General features: G+C 36.7%; 1 pseudogene; it reads left to right on the top strand.

The window, feature by feature from the left end:
• Positions 1-7,207: 7,207 nt before the first annotated feature.
• LOC149550085 (carotenoid 9,10(9',10')-cleavage dioxygenase-like) lies at positions 7,208-18,588 on the top strand (annotated as a pseudogene).
• Positions 18,589-21,397: the final 2,809 nt, after the last annotated feature.

The raw sequence follows: 21,397 nt of genomic DNA, 5'->3' as shown, positions 1-21,397 counted from the left end.
ATCACTGCTACTATAGTAGCAAAGAAAGGATTTTTTGGATCTTGAAAAAGAAGCCTAGATGAACTCGAGACTTCCTCTTCCTCTTGAGTTTTCTTCACAGCTTCATCAGATTCAGTGGACTCACTGCTATTACTCTTTTCATCCCTAATCTCTACTATCTGAAAGGGGGAACCAGTTGACTTCAAAAGAGGAGCACTTGTAGATGGAACAGGGCTATGATGAGGAGATGGAATTGGAGTAATGTGAGGAGATGGAGTTGGAGTGGTGTGAGGCGATGAGACTGGAGTAGTAACTCCATCCTTTGACTCTTTCATCTTCTTTTCTTTGGTACTAGCTTGGGCTCCAATAACTAGTAGAGGACCACCCTGGCAAGTTGGAGTTATTGAAATGTTCTTCTCCAGGGGTTGATCACCTCCTCCTACAGATTGAGTAGGTCCTTGAGTAGCTACAGCTGTAACACTGGGTGTGGCACTCTGAGAAGAAGTAGGAATAGCAGCGGCTGGAGAAGCTTGAATAGTCTTACTCTTACTCCGGCTCTTTTTTTCTGTCCACTCAACCCATTTCCTAATCCTCTTGATGATCTGAGCCATCATAACATCAAAATCTTCCTCTATATCCACATAAGATTTAGAACTGATAGGAGTATTCCTTATTTTAGTCAAATATGTATTACTATACATGTGTTTCCCTTCATCTTCTAGCCCTTCCACATCCAAGTCAATGCCATATGTCTTTACTTGATCCACTATAAATCTGGAAAAAGCTCAATCTCGGCTCTCCAACTCACCTTTACAATCTTCCTAATAATCCTCCATAGTAGTAACATGCTTGATTATGCTTCTAATTTGAAGCACATCTCTGGCATACCCATTTGGGTCAAACATAGGCCTCACCACTTCATACTGCTCTAACTTATACTTGTTCTTGAATGCCTTAAGCATGTTTTTAGCATCTGATCGAGACTCACAATTGTAGGCTCTAACTTTAATGGGGAATTCATACCCATTCTTCCTCAAACTAGCACTCAGCACATTCACCTAAATTGCTTGTCTCATGATCTCAATGAGCACGATCATGTCATTTGGGTATCTGGGAAACTTCAGGGGAAATCCATCGAAAGCTACAAGACATAAATATGAAAAGGATGAGAATTGAATGAAATAGCTACCAAACTAACTAATGGTTGCCATCACTTCTAGGCTAAATCTCCTCTCCAGGAATCCTTGGAGTTTCCTGCAAATCCTCATTGTAAATGCATCATTAAGTTTGATATAACTCTTCTATAACTGCAAGCATGGGTAAAACTCATAACTCTTTACATCATCTAGAAAGTTCTCTATTCTAGGAAGGCTCGGCCATAATTGTAGGGAAGCTAACATATATATTAAGAAAGAAGACATGTAAAATAAATTGTAGGACTTTGTTGCAGTAAGGGCTTTGGATAGATGCTCACTTACCTCATATGCCCAGTCAATATACTGTGTATCTGAGCAAATTATTTGCACCAAAAAGAAATAATGTTCTACAAAATTAAGTGCTTCTACCTTTCCTTTCAATTGATGCAAAAGGACTAGAATGTCCACGATCTTGGGCTTGAGATCAATGTCAAAAAGAGTTTTAGGAACCTTACTCTTAGCTCCCCTTGGTTTCTGAAACCAAGATCTCATAATCTCTCTCCACCATACCATTTTCTTCAGAGAGAATTCTGACATAGCTCCTCCTACTATCAATTCAAAGAATTCTTCTTGCTCTAGAATCTGGAGACAATTGACTACTTCTTTCCTATCAATTGATATTAACACCGTTTCATCAGGTAGTAATATTTGCTTGGTATCCAGGTTGTAGTTATTAATACATTCAACAATTAGCTCTGGGGCTTGTACTACTACTGGAAATTTGGTTGCTTCTACCAGTCCACTTCCTCAGAGTTTCTCCATTATGGGATGGATTGGTTCCATCCTTAGCCTTCTTTGGAAATCTTGCATGTCAAAGAAATGGAGTGAAGTGTCTATGATATTCTACCATGTAGACTTGATTCCACCTAGTCCATCAAAACCGATGAATCTTGTTGCCATTTTGTCTGATATAGAAGTAAACTAAAATTCAACATTTGCAAATAGTACAAGGAGTGAACCTTGTAACTTTGGAAGTTTTTGAAAGCACTATTCAATACAATAGCATAAAAGTTCAAAAGAGAAAGCAGTAATTTGAAAATCTGTTATGTTCATCTTTATATAAGAACCCTTAATTTGTCTGTTGATTTTCATGATCCGTGCCACACAAGAAAATTTAAGGATAAATCCATTGAATTAGTAAATGTGAGGGTTCTAACAGATTTTTCCCTATCCTTTCACTATTTCCATTGGCCCAATGGTAACTTTCTTTAATTACATACTTACTTTCCTATTTTTACCCAGTTTCAGAGAAATAGAAACGGAGTACTCCTTGGAAGAAAACCCGCCTGGCTAAATTTTGTTTAAAATATTTTCACATATGTAACAAATTTGCTTCCATTACTTTCCCAAACACCTTGTGATCGATTTTCCAAATAACCATGCTTGCAGGAGTGATTTTCGATTAGATGCAAAAAATTACTTTTGAGGGTAGAAACCCCACACAGGAGAAGGCAATCTATGCTTTTCTACCTTTATCTGTGTTTTGCCTCCTATGCTTGAATCACTTGACTTCAAGAATTCAAAAAATATGAATGAGACTTTGAAAGTGAAAAATGGGACCCACTAACTTACTTTACCTTTCTGCAAATGCCTTTTTGGAAAACTAACTTCTTGGTTCAAAGTCCACCGAGGAGAAGTTGTTTCAAAGTTTTTCGCCAGATTTTATTTTGATTATCTTAGTGAATTTTGGATGATTCCCAAGGTAAAAATATGGAAATACTTGAATGATCAATCCATAATATAATCCTACTCTCCTTCTTCAAGCTCACAAACTGTACTCATAAATCTCTGCAGAGTTTCACCTTCAAGGTGCGAAAACCTGCCAAGGAGAAGACAAAACTAGATTTTCCACAAGTTCAATTTTATTTATGCCTAGACCAAAATTAGCTACAAGTAAGTTCATTTGAGATAACATAATCCAAGAATCTCCATCGAGCAAGTTTCTAAGCTACCCACAAGACTCATGATGATAAGGAAACCCACCCGGTTATGTAATGCGAGAGAAGGGAGAAGATGGAAACCCGATGGATATACTTATCACTTAAGGAGGAAAGGACTAACTGACTCGACCAGACTAAACATGATACAAGTTAAATTTTGACTTTTGCAAGATAGGTATAGGATGAAAAGTGGGGCAACACAAAGCCATCAAACCATGAGAGCTTGTGGAAGTCAAAATCTATACTTTTTTAATATTCTATTTGGAAAATTTTCTTGTGTTTGGGGTAACATCTAGTTTAACTACCATGATGAATAGGAATCTCTCTTGTTTATGTCATGAAACACTTCCACCTAGCATTGCCTAGAATGTTGGAGTAGGTCTTTTATTTAGTTTTAATATTTTTTCTTGTCTCTCAAACAAGCACGTGCATTTATCACTCGAGCGCATTCCATTCAACTATTGTTATTATTTTGTGTCCTGAAATCTTTAGGTGTTGTTAAGCCATTTTGGATGGCTTGAAATCCTAAGTAATAAAGCATACATATTATTTTTGTTTATTATTCTTTGCTTGTTTTCATAGCTATGTGACACTTAAGTTGTTTAATAAATTAATATTATAGTCAGATGGTTTGGCACTAATGGTTTGGGAGGTAATATTGCGGCTATAGGGTTGAAATTTTGTTTCTACAATAATGTATTAACTCACGGACCTATGTTTCAATGTTTCACAACCTCACATAGGGTGGCCTCCAAGTTATGGGCTTTTTCAATTATAATTAGTCATTTATTTATTCACTAGTGCAGGATGCCTCTACAGTAAAGAGGTTTCAAACGAAAAACATTTAATAGTTTTGGTTGATTAATATTCAACTCATTGATTACTTTACCTACCAAAAGATTGTCAATCCAAATTATGAATTACATGTAACTGGATTATATAATTTATTATCCAAAAATCATATTCAACCATTATTATTATTTAGTTTCTTTTGAAAGCTTTACCTATTATTTCTATGCTATAGCTGAAACTAAAACATGAGTAAATGTTTCTTTGCACTAATTCTTAATTTATTAGGTTTCCTAGCTAAATGATGAAGGTGTTGAATGTGTAGGATGTTTTGGTTTCTTTTGCATGTACATTACAAAGAATTTGTGAAAATATGTAAAACAAGTTAGGGATGTCAAACCTTACAAAGAATTTGGTCTCATGGAGAGGCTTGGAACTCCTATGTTTTTCATCCAAAGGTGGCCTCATGAAATTACGTAAATAGCTATTCAATTTTTCTTTCTAACATTCTGACAAATTAGTGGTTATGCTTTTTTGGTAGGAAACTCTGCAGGGTCACTGGAGAGGAGGCTTCAGTTGTGCAACCACACCATTGAGAATTAGAGGATTTTGTCCCCAAATGGAAGCTTTATGTGTGGTAATTTTTAATGAATATAGGATTTGGGACATTTCAGTTGTCAGATAGAAGTTTTATGTTTCATGAGGACCCTTTAATGCATCCAGCTAATTTTATTTTCAACACCACCCACTAAGAAAATTATTGTGCACCCACTTGCATGGGAATGGTGCTTATTTTAGGTTTCTTAATCTCTCCACACAACATTCAAGCCTCCTACAATAATTTTTCAAGTTTTTGCAACCAAAACCATCAGTTAAATTCTATCTGAAAAACATTACTACACCAAAGTTACTGTATGGGGAAAAACTCTTCAAACATTTGAGCAGATGTTGCAAATTTATTGTACCCCTATTTTATTTGGGATCAAGGATAGTGCCTAGAGGAAATGCACATTGAGTGGACTAAATGTCAGCAGAAGCATAATTATGAATGACAAAGGCTGAGAACCATACCAGGCTGGAGAAGATGAGGGGAAAAAAATAACAGAATAAGTTAGATGTTAAACTTTAATTGCAATGCACAATATTATTATCCAAGAGGTACAATCTGAGATGTTATACATATTGGTGCTTAATCTATTCCCCTAAAGAATGGCAGGCCCAGATATGTCACTAAAACTATTTATAGTTAGCAAATATGTCAAGATAGGTGCCACTAGACGTGTGTGGCAAGTTTTTAGAAGACTTACATTGTCATGATTCTCTAATGTGTTATATAGGTGATGATTGTGTTGTTGACAGAGAAAAGGAGAGCTTATCTTAATATAGACAGAGTTATGTCTCCCTGAGTCCCCCAAACCCTTGAGAAGCATTAATACTCATTGTGTCCAATTGCAGAATGAGACGTGTAGATTTCTGAGCAATTTGCACTTTTGTCTATCCTTGTCCTTTGGAAGGAACTTGTTTTTCTTCCATCATTAGGAAGAGGGTGTCTCTTGTTGGAAAACTTAGATGTTGATTGTTGATGATCTGGTTACTATTGGTTGGGGTGGCACATAGAGGATTGAGTTCAATTGAAAATAGAGCCTTTGTTGCATTGTCGATTTCAATAGAGGTGGCTAGTAATGGCGTAAGAGTTTTGAATTGAAAACAAGGTGCATAACAAGCTAGGTAGGAAGATTGAGCTCAAAGGTGGTGGCTAATCCTACTTACTTGGTGATGTTATAGGGCTCATAATGTAGTGGACAAGCTTATGGTGTTGCCTCTACTTGGTAGTTATGTTCTACAGAATGGTTTGCATATATTGTTGTATTTTTTTAATTTATGTGATGAATTTGATGGCTTTTTCAACTTTGTCTTAAGATAGAGTAATTGATGCTAAGGATAGTAGCACAGGATAAGCCCTATCATTCAATTATAGAAGTTGAAATTGGAGTAACATGGAAAGGGTTGTGGTTTGTAAAGTTGGGAAGACCTTTTCCATAGTTGTGCTTAATGAAAAATAGGCTTCCATCCCATGTGTACTTCTTGAAGTGGTACATTTGAAGAAGGTGCAATATTAATCCTTTTACCGAAGGAAGTAGATCAACTTTGTGCCCATCAATGACCAAATTTCCATATGGGGGTGTCTCAAAAACATGGGGGATTGATTAGAGACCATGATACTTTGACTTTGTTAGCAACTCAAAAACATAAGTTTCACAATTCCATATTCACCGGTAAAAACTATAGTTGTTATTCTCTTATCTAACAAAATTTGCAAAATGTGAGCATTTAGTATTGGTCATGTTACATCTCCTTAGCACAAGATCTATCTGCCCCATGATGAATAGTTATTGTTGAATAATTGCTAATTTTTGCCATAATTTACCCATCAATCCATTATTTCAACATACATTGAGAAGGGAAGGGAAATGTTTGATAAAAGATGTTGGCTAATCATCATTTCTATGACTAGGACTTCATTATATTCTTCCATTGTTCCCATTCTATCTACTTATTATATAATTCCCTCCATGCTTTGCATTTGTGTTTACATATGGTTCCAAATTTGTCACTATTCTCCTCTCTATTTTGACCTAATTTCACACCATGTTTGCAAGCTTCCATTATTCAAATAGTTGTTTAAATTTGCAATTTGGCTCTGATACCATGTTAAATTCCAAAGATCGATGAAGAGAAGATTTTGAAGATATTATTTAATTTAATAAAGTGAGATATGACCTCATAAATGCCTTTTTCATTTAATTGAATAATCACATTCAAATAAATTAAAGTGAACATAATTATTAAATTAAATATTTTTAATTCCTTAGTACATTAGCCTTAGGTGACAATTTAATTTAATTAAAGTATATTCAAGGTATGTGTGTTCCAAATGCAACATTCTCTTAGATTTATATAAAGAGAGAATAGGCTATGAATAGACATGTCCCTTCATGGGACATGTCTATTCATTAATTAGATAATTAATAATAATAAAAAATTTAATATCATATATATATATATATATATAATTTTCTCATATAACAATAACCTCATATCTCAATATAAAGAACACACACACACACACACATATAAATTATATATAGGTTTATCTGGCTGAAGCTATCAAGAATTGACAAATTGAACTATTTCTAGAGGTGAGATTGATTTCATACAAGGCATGAGAGTTGCCATCTTAGAGAATCTATCTACTGCAACATACTTAGAATTTTTTCCCTTTCTATAGTTAAATAACTAGATATGAAGTCAATGAAACTAGATTCCTATGACTTTGTTGGAACCAAGAAAGGCTTGTACATTCCTTGTTTCTTGTTTATCAACTTGGTTACAGCACATGCACACCCAAAGATTGATCCAAATACAAGTAGCAAAACAAGTTCTATTTTGATAGTTAAAACTTAATGTAGTTAAGAATGTTCAAGTAAGCTATAGGCTATTTTAGAACCAAAAAGAAGAATCAAATTGTAGACACCTAAATTTGTCCAAAACTCGTTCCTAGCCAATTAAATAAATATTCATTATTTATTTAATTCCCCTACCTTAATTAAATGAATTTTCATTTATTTAATTACATTTGCCTTACCCTAATTTAAATAAACTAAGGTTTATTTAAATCCTTTGCCTTTCCTTGATTTAAATAAACTAATGTTTATTTAAATCCTAACCCATTCACTTAATTAAGTACTTTTTTTACTTAATTAATCCTTTCCTAATCCCACTAGGAATTAAATATTACATTTAATCCTATTTGAGCTCATGGCTCCTACATTTAACACTCACCTAACCTCACTATCCTACCTAACCCATCATGCTAAACCTACCCACTTCCTTAATCATGCTTGCTTTGCATAATCGCCTAGCTAATCACCTCATAATCCTAAGTGTGTTCTCACACATGTGTGAGGAATCCTCACACATGTGTGAGAGATGTTCACACTTTCCTCATCCCTCATGTCTTGCATGCCTCTTGCAGACTTGTCCTCTTGCATGAGAGTCAAGTTGTCTCACACATGTGTGAGAAGCCATCCTTCTCACACCTCTTGCACACTTGTCCTCTTGCATGAGAATCAAGTTGTCTCACACATGTGTGAGAAGCCATGCTTCTCACACCTCATTGATCATGTCACCATCAAACGTTGCTCACACATGTGTGAGCATATTGCCCCCTTTAAATGGTCAAAACCCTAATCCACTTGGAGTCTACTTGGCCTCCACCTCATGGACACCTCATCGATCCTAAGAGATCCTAGCCCTCCATCTTGCATTCAATCTCAACCGTCTGTTGCATCCATTTTCCTATAAAAGGAGAGCCCTCTCCTCATTTTCACAAGCACCATCTACCTCATTGTTATGCTGCTGGATTTGTGAGCAACCACATCCCACAACAATGAAATCATCTACACTTGGTGATTTGTGAGGTTTGCATAGTGCTATTTTGATTTCATGTTATGCTTTTTACATGTTTATCTTGCATTATTTTGAGATTTTCATAATCATGTAGGAATAGATATTAGTTGCTTGATGTTTATTCCCTTAGTTACATTTTTATGCAATACATTTTAGCACGTCCGGTGGGACTCACTTCATGAGTTCAAACTAACCATCTAATGTGTTTTTGAGTGTTTTGTGAGTTTTCAAGCTTGTAGGTTGAAGGCTTGCATTTGGAGATCAAGTTTCATGAGGAGCCTCTAATCGAGCCAAAGATCCCATCATCATTTTTGGAGCACATAAAGGGAGTCTTTTGACATTTAACACTTTATATTCTATTACCTATTGCTCTATTTTCAAGTTCTAAAAGTGTATATACATTGAATATATCTCTTTGCTAACAGGAAAAATTTAGGAAAAAAAAGGGGGGGGGGGGTTTGCTTTATTTTATTAATACTTTGCTTTTATATAGATTGTTTTTCAAAAAAAAAAAAAAAGGGGGTTAGTTTAATTAAAAATCAAAAAATCAAAATTAAAAAATAAAAATAAAAAGGGTGAGGGGGTTTTGTTACCATTTTTATATATATTTAAAAATCAAAATTTTAAAAAAAAAATTCAAAACTTTCAAAATAAAAATAAATAAATTTAAAACTATTTTTATTAGTGCAGGTTCGGCACCCGCAGGCGCCACCAGTGACGGTGCCCACCAGCACCGCCCTTGCTCCCCGCTGCCACAAACTTCCACTGTCACCGCTAGCACAAACCTCCTCTATGTCCGTCGCCACTGGCTCCTCTGCGGTCGTGACCCTGCGCCCGTCCGTGGCCTATTCCCCTGCTGCACCCTACTCCCTCCTCCCGCAGTCCTGTGTCAGCTCCTCCGCCGCAGCTGAGATCCCCACCTCCCACCGTTGTTGCTAACCCAACCCCCGCACCTATAAATCTCCTCCGCTGCCGATGGCCAATATTTTTGAAACCACTGCTACCGCTCATTTCTACCGCCACCAATCCCTTCCTACTGCGACCTCCACCATTCCTCTGCGGCTGCTCCTCTGCATCACCACTCACCACTCATCCTCGCCTCCACTGCGGCCAAGACACTACCCAACACCCCCGCCACCTGCTTTCTCCCCGCAGTCATGCCACTTTGTCTACTCGTGGCTTAACCCTTGGCCGCTCTGCGCCAAAACCACCACTTGCTCTTCATCGTCGCTCCCTGCTCAAACCCTCCCCTGTGGCCTCCTCTGCCCGTCCACAAACACTCCTGCAACCTGCTAACCCCTTGTCTGCGTCCACCTCTCACTCCCCCCACTCCGCCAAACACCCACCTCTGCTCCCACAACCCGCAAACTCCGTCCGCGGCCCTTTCTCTCTCATCGCTCCTCCCACGAAAAACCTACCACCGCCCTGCAACTGCCATTCCCTCCCTCCACTTTTGATGGCATTTTTTTTTTCAAAAAACTTAATGTCATTTTTATTTTTATTTTTTTAAGATTTTAAGCACAAATCAAAAACACAAAAAAATAAATAGATTTTGTTGTCTTTTTCCAAATAATATTCATTTTTTTCCTTTTTTTTACATAAATGAGATTTTTTTTTTTTCTCAAACATCAAAAAACAAAAAAAAAATGTGCTTGACGTGCACCTAACCGTCAAATTTTTCCTTGTAGGTTGCTGACATCATCACTACATCAGCAGTCCACATGCCCTTTTAAACCATAAGGAGCAGCCTTCCCTTTTTTGCTCATAACTTGACCATACGGACTCCGTTTTTTAAAAATGAAATATCGTCGAAAAGCTAATTCTGAGCCCGTCATGATGATATTGGTTTCATGAAATTTTGATGCAATTTAGATCTCTATTTTTTCTGTCAAAATCCAAACTTTGTGCTAACCTTTTCATTGCAAGGTTGTTTCGCATTTGTCCTACATTTTCGATGCACTAACTTGTGTTTTTGCAGGGATATTTTCTCACTAACCATATTGCTTGCATACTTTTGTTTCAATTTTTTTTTGAAAATGAGCTTGTATGCCTAAACACTCATCTTTGAATGCATGGTTAAACGCTAAAACAATCAAATTCAATCTTGAATGCCTTAAGGGAATGGACATGTATGCTTAGGTTAGCAAACATTTAGAATTGGTGCTTTAAACGAACTCACACAATCTTGAATGCCTTAAGGGAAATTGATTTCACTTCCAACAATTTTTCTTATGCACATGTTCGATTTACTTTCTTGTTACGAATTTGCATTTTCATTTATGTTGGTGCTATTTCAAGTTGCAAAGAACATTGTATGCTATAAACACATGTGTCTTCAAGTAGATAGAAAACCTAAAGTTTCATTGGGAAAGAACGCATGTTTTATTTTTTAAACCCCGAGGCCACTTACATATTCTCTCCCCTCGCGCCTTTGGGTGATCTTGGGTGCACAAGAAATAAGTGGTCTTATTTTTTTCTTTTTTAGGAGGCCTGCTTGGGGATTTCATCACCCCTTGGGACGACCTCAACTCTAGTGTTTTGGCAGAGTATAAAAATTGGGAGGTGAATCGAAAGACACCTCTCTTGGATGCATAATATTATCACTCTTGCCTAAGCTCCAAAGAACTTTATACCTTTGGGAAGTGAAGGAGGAGATTTGGGTTACCATCTCCCCCCGGCTGTGTGGCAGTATTTTCTTTCATCTATAGATTTGGGCCTCACGTACCTTGTGTATATCGAGGACACCCTCTAGTTGATCCTTGTACATCCTAGTTGCAACCTTATAGGTTTGTTGGTGTATTTGATGTTCTTGAGTGTTTGAAACACACTTGCCTTGTACATATTTCATTGTATATATTTTGCATCCTAAACATAAAAATCCAAAAACATCATAAAACATAAAAATCCAAAAAATCATAAAAGTTCAAAAATCCAAAAAAATCAAAAAAAATTCAAAAACAACAAAAACAAGTCTTGGTTTAGGGTTCCCCTAGTCAAGTTTTCCACATCATTCCACATCACATCTTCTTTCCATAAAAGTCATCACCCTCATACATATCTTGTCTTCATCATTCAAACCATTTCCTTGACATCTTCATCATCTCTATATTCATCCAAATCATTTCCTCGTCATTCAATCTAATTCCATAATCTTCATCCTAGTCATGCTTCATCATCATCTAGATCCAATTTCCTCTGCCAATCTCATAATGCATTCATAATTCAATCCTTCACATCATCATCATTCTAATCCAATCCCTTGTCAAATTTTGTCATTTCTAATCAATTCTTAATTTGATCCATTTACATATTCCTCCATAATCAATCTTTCTAATTTCATTCAAGTCTTCTTCTAATTCAACTTTGCATCACATCTTCTACTTTGGTCATAGGAGCATTTTCACGAACATTGGACTTTAATTCAAATCTAACATTCACTTGTTTGCAATCTAATAGGGTTTTTTATCAAATCAAATCAATATCAAGTCCATTCCATTTCAAATCAAATCAACACAAAAGTCCAAAGCTCCTAGTCCTAAGTTCATATCCCATCCTTCATCAAATCTTTCATCACTCTTCCTCTAACATCTATGGATTTGAATTTGCTTAATCAAATGGTTGAAAATCTTCAAAGACAATATAAAGTTGTATCTCCTGTTCAACCTACATATCAAATCCATCCCCAACACTTCATATCCAAATCTAATCCATCTCATGTTCATTATTCCTCTACCTTTGACAAGGGAAATCCACCTCATTATCCTTTAACTCCATACAATTCCATTCCTAGCCCACACACTTCCTCCAGCACAAATGCCCTTGCCATGGAAATAGAACAACTAAAGAATTATCTTTTAGCAAGTCAACAGAAAGAGGCCTCCTTTCATGTCATGTGTCCTCTTCCCCCATGTTTCAAAGATCCTAATCCTCATGTCCCATCCATCCCCAACCCTCCATGCAATCCCCTACCCATAGTTCCACCTTCACACAATCCTAATCCTCCACAAACATCATCCCCACCTCATAAGGGGTTTTTCACATCACTCTTGGCTAAGTGTAAAATACAAAATGAAGAGAGCCAATCACCCCAAGCCATACCTTCAATTCCATCTCATGACCTTCCTCCAAAGAATACATTATAGATGCCTCTTCTCCTCTAGATCTGAGCATTTCTCCATCCCATCCTTCCCCTATCCCTCAAGATCCATTTATCCCCCCCAGTCCATCTCATGATTCCCTTCCTAATCAAGATCAAGGCATTCCATGTACCTCCAATTCCATTCCATCTCAAGAGTTAGCCTCCGTAGATCCTCCACTTCATGAAGAGATTCCTTCAACTCCATCCACTAATACTCCTCCACATCAAGATCAAAATGTTCCACCTCATAATCTCATTCCCTCCTCTCCATTATGTGATCCTATTCCATCTCATGATCCACTCATTCCACTTCATGATCCCCTTCTAATTCAAGATCAAAGTACCCCTTCATTTTCTTTTCATGATGCCACTCCATCTCTAGATCCTATTATCCTTCATAATCCACCTTGTGATCCTCATCCTCCACGTGATCCTTCCAATCATGAACCCCATGCACATGGACTCGCATCTTGTATTAAAAATAATAAGTATCCCATTGAAGAAATAATGGCTCAAGATGTTGGTACACCTTCCACAATTCCTCCTTCCAAACCTAAAGCTTCCCATCATTCCTCTTCCAAATCCATTTTGGGACCTTATATCCATATTCCCATTCCTTCCTCATTTCCATCCATTCTAGGTCCCTATATTCCACTGCCAAATCCTTCATCCCCTCATGGCCCTACTAAAGATCAACAAAGGCACACATCCTTGAATTCCTTCCAACGTTCACCATCCATACGCTCTCCTTCATGCACCCATACCATAGTCAATGAAAGAAAATTGGATGCTAAAGAAAAAGAAAATAAAGACAAATATCCACAAAAATCAAAGGATCAACATGTCCCCTCTAAAAGACATGTCCAAGAAACAAAAAATCTGATCCAAAACAAAATAAAAAAGCCACAAAGGCTCAAAATAAAAAATGCAAAAAAATTTTGGATCCCAAAGCTACTTAATGTAGCAATGAATCTCCAAGAAAGATTCAAAATTACATCCAATTTGGCTGATCCAAAGGCTTCCACATCCATTTTGGGTCCTTATATACCCAAATCCACCATTCCAAATCCATCGTCTCCTTCATCCATTTTGGGTCCCTATATCCAAAAATTCAAACTCTCTCCCACATATCCCCCACAATTTCCTCCTTTCCATCACCCTTCAAGGTGTGTGCCAATGATGATCTTTCCAGCTCCTTCATCCATTCACTCACAAGTCTTCCAACCTAGCATCCATCAATCATATCTTCCTCCCACCCATTCATGAGCCATTTTCTTCCATTCACTATCCTACCAACATCTATGAGAACATAATACAAATTCCTTGAAAATAAAAAAGAAAAGGAAAAAATATCAAGGCATACCATCCATATATCTAGATGTTTGAGTCCTCCCTTCATTTTCCTATCATGTGTCCATTGCCTTCCACTTCCACTTATCCATCCATTCACTTTTCCTCTTCCACTTGCACTCTACACTGGGGGCAAGCTTCATCCATACCATTTTCCCTTACATATCTTCCATACTTCCATTTACCATTCCTTATCCTTTTCCATCTTTGATCTTGACTTTCACTTTCCTTCCATCCATCTATGTACTTTCCATATCCCTTGTACATTATCCACACATTCATCCTACATACTTCCATCATCCTTCCATATCTTTGATCTTGACATGCTATCCATATCTTGATCTCCATAGTCCCTATCATGTTCGTTTCATCCCTTTTCCATCCATACTCTTACGTATTTCCATCCCCCTTTCATATGTCCTTGATCTTGGTCATCCCATCCATTTCATCCATTACATATCTCACATTTCAGTCATACCCTCCATATCATTATCCCTATTTCATACCCTCCCTCACATTTTCCTTATGCATTCCACTTTCATTGCCCATGCTCGTAATCCATACTAGAGGCACAATAGCAAAAATGTTAATACATGCTTTGGAAGAGCACATGCCTTCTCTTCCTCCATACACTAAGCCTTCATGCCATTTTCCCATTTTCATGCTTCCTTTCCCACCATATCTCCTTCCATTTTCATGCATCCTTTCCCACCATATTTCCTTCCATTTTCCTATCCTTGGAATGGGGCATTTGGACTCCTTTGAAACATCGTCCTTAGTTTCACATTTTCTGATACCATATCATTTGGCCCCTCATATCCTTTCACCATTCCTTTCATCCACCACTTCACATTGCTTCTCCTCCATTTACCCTACCTTGACTCTCCCTTGTCATTGGTTCCATTCAATTCTATCCCACCTTCATTCAATCTAATTCTTCCAACTCACTTCAATCAAATTTATTTATCCTCTAATTCAATCAATTTTCAATTCTTCTAATTCTTTCAAATCAATATCGATCCTACTCTCATCATTTCTCATCCTATCAATATCCATTCTTCCAATCTCATCCACGTTCATTCTTCTATCTGCCATAAAATCAAAAAATCAAAAAACATATCAACTACGCAATCAATACTAATCCAATCAATCTAATCTTGTAATCTTGTACGTCAATCCTAATCAATTCATCACTTTGACCCAATAAGCTAATAATCCATTTATTATATTCAAACATCATTATCATGGGATGAATCCTTCCCAATCCTTGGATGTGCATTATGCTTAGCATGAGCTTTGCCATCCTTAATCAATCATCATCAATTGATCCATTAATGGGTTTTCAGCTTGATTAGGGGCAAAATGGTGGTTTGCTTTTGGTCTTTTGTGAATGGTTGCTTGATTACTTGTATGCATTAGCATTTTTTGCATGTATCATGGTCTTTGCATCCTATTGTCCCAAGAATCATGGTCTTCCATATCATGGTTTCATAAGGCATATGGTTGTATTAGACCCCCGTTTTCACGTACTTGACAAATTGTCATCTTGGTTCCTCATACCTTGGTGCATAGTGTTGTGTACAATATCAAACTTAGGTTGTTCACACCATTGTAGCATAACTTTTCCCCCTCCCTTGCATCCTCCCATCCATTTTGAGAGAACATCTGTGTTCTCCTAACCCGCATGTCCTCTTGAGGGGGCATACCCTTCCACCTTCGTCATCCTTCCTCATCCTTCCATGACTGGGGCATCATGCTACTAGTCTTATCCTTTCAGCCACTATATTTTATTCTTCTTTGATATAACATTACTAATGCTATATCAAAGAGGGGCAAAATGTAGACACCTAAATTTGTCCAAAACTCGTTCCTAGCCAATTAAATAAATTTTCATTATTTATTTAATTCCCCTACCTTAATTAAATAAATTTACATTTATTTAATTACATTTGCCTTACCCTAATTTAAATAAACTAAGGTTTATTTAAATCTTTTGCCTTTCCTTGATTTAAATAAACTGAGGTTTATTTAAATCCTAACCCATTCACTTAATTAAGTACTTTGTTTACTTAATTAATCCTTTCCTAATCCCACTAGGAATTAAATATTACATTTAATCCTATTTGAGCTCAGGGATCCTACATTTAACCCTCACCTAACCTCACTATCCTACCTAACCCATCATGCTAAACCTACCCCCTTCCTTAATCATGCTTGCTTTGCATAATCGCCTAGCTAATCACCTCTTAATCCTAAGTGTGTTCTCACACATGTGTGAGGAATCCTCACACATGTGTGAGAGATGTTCACACTTTCCTCATCCCTCATGTATTTCATGCCTCTTGAACACTTGTCCTCTTGCATGAGAGTCAAGTTGTCTCACACATGTGTGAGAAGCCATCCTTCTCACACCTCTTGCACACTTGTCCTCTTGCATGAGAATCAAGTTGTCTCACACATGTGTGAGAAGCCATGCTTCTCACACCTCATTGATCATGTCACCATCAAACGTTGCTCACACATGTGTGAGAATATTGCCCCCTTTGAATGGTCAAAACCCTAATCCACTTGGAGTCTACTTGGCCTCCACCTCATGGACACCTCATCGATCCTAAGAGATCCTAGCCCTCCATCTTGCATTCAATCTCAATCGTTCATTGCATCCATTTTCTTATAAAAAGGAGAGCCCTCTCCTCATTTTCACAAGCACCATCTACCTCATTGTTATGCTGTTGGATTTGTGAGCAACCACATCCCACAACAATGAAATCATCTACACTTGGTGATTTGTGAGGTTTGCATAGTGCTATTTTGATTTCATGTTATGCTTTTTACATGTTTATCTTGCATTATTTTGAGGTTTGCATAATCATGTAGGAATAGATATTAGTTGCTTGATGTTAATTCCCTTAGTTACATTTTTATGCAATACACAAATAATTGTAATGTACAGCCAAAGTTTGATCCGATCACAATAGCAGAACACATTCGAATTTTATAGTTAATGTAATTACTCATAAAGGATGTTTGAGAAAGCTATAGACTACTTTAAAATATAGATTTATGTGCTTGATCACTTTTTCCATTATGTGCAGGAGAAATGTTTACATTTGGCTACCAACATACTCCTCCCTATGCTACTTATCAAGTTGTCACAAAGGAGGGAATAATGCTTGATCTAGTTCCCATAATGCTTTCAAAGCCTATCATAATGCATGACTTTGCAATAATTGATAACTATGCAATTTTCATTGATCTTCCTCTCTATTTTGCCCCAAAGGTATTTTTATTTCAAAGTAGTCATATATCATTGCCTTATTATTTGAAGAGTATGGAGAAGTTATTGGAAACTATCTGAACTCAAATAATTCAGCTATATGAATAATGTATTTAAAGCCTGAGAACTTTAGATCCTTTTTGTTCTTCATAAAGAAAATATAGGATAGAGGTTGTCTATACATCTCTCTAGAATAAATCAAATTACTCAATTTTACTTGTTGCTATCTTAGGATATGGTGAAGGATGGAAAATTCATTATTTCCTATGATACTACAGTGAAAGCACATTTTGGTATATTGCCTCAATATGCCAAAAATGATCTTTAGATGAGATGGTTTGAGCTACCAAATTGCTACATCTTTCATAATGGTAATGTTAAGACACAAGCATAATATTTTAGTATTGTCTTGATAACTTATAGACCATTTTTCCTTAAGTTTCCTTCAAGACTCACTTTTCCTCGCATTTTTTAATGTTATATTTAATAAAATTACATTTTTCTCTTTTACAACTAGTAGTGGATAAGTTCATATTACTATTGTCAATTTTATGATTATCCTACATAGGTTGGTCAATCACTTTGAAAACAAGCTGAGATATCTCTTAGGAGTCTTATATATCTTTTATGTTGGGCACTGTCTACCAAATATTAGCCAATGCATGGGAGGAGGGCGATGAAGTTGTCCTTTACACTTGTCGACTGGTTGACTTGGACCTAGAATTGGTTGGTGGACCCATCAAAGAAAAAATAAAAAATTTCCAAAATGAATTGTATGTGAACCATTCAACTTAACTAGTTCTTTTGTGCTTCAGTTACTAACCCATGCATAAATAAAGGATGAGTCATCAGCTATTATCTATTTTACTTTGGTGATCGGATATGACATGCATTTCAATTTAAAGAGTGGGAAGGCTTCACAAATGAAACTATAAATGTCTGTAGTAAATTTTCCAAGGATTAATGACAAGTATATTTGCAGGTAAGACAATTCTGAGTGATTATACTGATACATACCCTCTTCATAGAACACTACATCTCTGATTTTGTCTCCATTTCTTGTTTATCTTATTGCCTTGGATATAATGTTGATTGGGAAATATATAATTCTACTTTATGATTGAAAATGCATGTAGAAAATAGTGTTATGTGTATGGTACTACACTAGATTTAGTAGCTAAGGTCAAGGGACTCATAAAGTTTGATCTTCAAGCAGAACTTGAGGCAGGAAAGTTTCAAATTGAAGTTGGAGGCAATGTGCTAGGGGTTTTTGACTTTGGACCTAGAAGATTTGGTTTTGAGGAAATACTTATACCCATGGATTCTGGGTTAGATCTCGAGGAGGACGATGGTTACTTGATCTGTTTTGTTCATGATGAGAACATTGGGTATGGTTCTAGCTTACACTTAGTCTTTTTGAGTTCTGATTTATCTTATATTTTTCTCTAGAGATGATAAGAAGAAACTTATATTTATATGAAGGCTATTGTCTCTCAAATACATGATGAATAGGTTGTCTAGTACATGCCACTATTTCGAGAGATATAGTCTTTAACAAAATGGCTCAGAATAATAACAATACCATATCCAATATTGAAACTAGGATTGGGATAAATCATAGTATTTACTATTAATCACTATATTAGTAGGTGACATGTTAGGAAAAATTTGATTATGTTAGAGAAATCAGCAGTTATGAGATGATCAATCAAGAGGAAATAGTTGAGAGCTTAGACTGACACAATTTTCAGATGATCATATGAAATGAAATGGGTGTGCGAGTAGAAAGAAACTAGAAAGACATTGTGTATAGATGAAGGCATGAAATGGATGGTTTTGGAGTACTCAGCATAGACACTCAACATTCAGTACATATTATCATTTGAGATCAAATAGGTGTGTGGGATTATACGCATAGTGAATAATAAAGGAGGGAATTGAACCCTTCCTGAGGCTCACACTTGTTGAGGTCCACTTCAGCAATGGTTCTTCCTATAAAATTGCTATCTAAAACCTTTCTAATGAGATAATGTGTTATGAGCTCTTCATCAATGGGATGGAACATGAATCCAAGGGGTAGTTTTGCATTTCTTTAAGGCATTCTGTAAAATAGTTCACATGCCAAATATCAAATCATAGGCAAGGCATGTGAACTATTTTATGGAATGCCTCAAAAAAAATTCAACCAAGCATTGGTCAAAATTTTGACCAATTCTTGTGGGTTTTCTACCAAGCATTGGTCATGATTTTGACCAATGCTTGGTAGTTTTCCACCAAGTATTGGTCAAAAATTTTGACCAATGCTATGCAATTTTCTACCAGCATTGGTCAAAATTTTGACCAATACTTGGCAAAAATTGTGCCAACAATTTTGAAATTTTTCGACCAACGTATTGGTCAAAATTTTGACCAACTAGTAAGTTGGTCAAAATTTTGAGGAGAAAAATTTTGACGAATTGGTTGGTCCAAATTTTGACCAACCTGGGTCCAAATTTTGACCAATAATGGTCAAAAAATGAGCCCAAATGTACTAGTGCTAGTATATAGGACCAAATACTAAATACATAGCTCACACTATCAAACCATCAAACCAAGGAAGCATTAGAAAAATAGAATAACCCCCCTTAATGTAGATGGGTGACATGACAAGCAACTGAGAAAGTGGGCCAAAAATCCTCTACAAAAAGAACCAAGAACAACGAGAGAGAGGAAGAGGTACAAATGCCTATAAAGGCATGTATCACTGACACATTCATGGGGCTAATGTCATGGAAGTGACACTCACTTGACAAAGGAAGATGGTACAAAAATGGCAACAACTACACCCCCCATGGTGCTTTATAAAATAGTGCAAGTACAACTATCTCAAAACAACATTCATGAACCCAAAATGCAAGAGTGGCACTTTATCTTAATGTGTTTGCATAAAGATTCTTACAAATGATATCAAAAATGATCAGCAAGGGAGAAAAGCTGATACATAAGATAGTACAGCCCCAAAAAAAAGATCCCATGCCATGAAAATGATCCTCAAACTTGGAACACCCAAGATATCCACCATAGAGAAAAAATGCCAAAAGCATGATAGAAAGAGCATGGGGTAGAATCTAAAAGAAATGACAACATTTTTGAAAAGATGACAAAACCAGCTTTTCAAAAATATAACGTTTTCAAAAAATGGAGATAGGACGCACAAGAAAAGCTTGCTGGAGTGAAAAATAGAATTTTGAAATTTGACTACAAAAATGAGCCACAAAACTACATCAAAACCAAAAAATATCTACACCAATGTCTCCATCTCAGAACTATCTTTTTGGCAATTCTTTCGGATTGGAAAAATACCTTTGTATGCTCAAGTTATGGCCAAAAAATTATGAGTAGGTCAAAAAAGGACCTAGAGTGCTTGCAAGGGTGCTAATGCAGGGCTAACGTCATGTTGATGTTAGCATTTCATGATGCTAAAATTAACATCCATGGGGTTGTCCCTTTAAAAAAGTGGCCATGTGGCATGCCACATGGCAGTATAGTTGTTTGTGCAAATGTGGCAGGTGCAAACGTAGCACCCATGGACAAGTCCAATTGTCACTGTCATGGCAAATGCATAGACAGGCGGCAGTAGGGTGGTCACTGCTAGTGGTGGTGGCCATAGGGTGGTAGACACTAGTTGCACCATGGGCTGTGGTGGCTGGTGGGAGGCCTGTCAATGGTGGTCAGGCCACGGTGGCCTGATCGGCTGCAACAACTCCCAGGCTACACAGCAATGGCACCACGGTGGCATGGTGGTGCTGCTGCTGAAAAAAAATTTAATTTTTAATTTTTTTTTTGTACAGTCTGTACAACTACCTAGACAAAAAATGTTTTCCTCTCAGAGAAACTTTCTCAAAAATGGAAAAATTTTATATGAATCCTAACTATAATGGGCCTTCTGAACTCAATGGCAGCATCTGTTTAGGCCCGAAGTGCTCCAAAAAATCACTCTTCCTCCCAATTAAAGAAAAATGCACAAACAAACTAGGGTTTGTGTCTCCAAATCGTGACTTTAAAAATCATTCAGCCTGGAAGCAATAGGGAGGCTCTAATACCATGTAGAAGTTGATGAAAGCCAACTTCACAACTCACCAAGATCACCTGCATGCAAATACCTTATTGAAGGAAAACTAAAGAAGGAAGAGGTGGAGCTTGGAAAAACTAAACATACTAAGAGAGAATATATTGCAAAGAAAGAAAAATGTATTGCTATAGAATACGCCTTGAAAAT

Source organism: Cupressus sempervirens, chromosome 7, assembly GCF_028749045.1.
Source record: "Cupressus sempervirens isolate cs-2001-9-10 chromosome 7, ASM2874904v1, whole genome shotgun sequence".
In the NCBI taxonomy this organism is placed as follows: domain Eukaryota; kingdom Viridiplantae; phylum Streptophyta; class Pinopsida; order Cupressales; family Cupressaceae; genus Cupressus; species Cupressus sempervirens.
The sequence above is the reverse complement of the archived record's forward strand: the minus strand, read 5'-3'. Positions and strand labels throughout refer to the sequence as shown.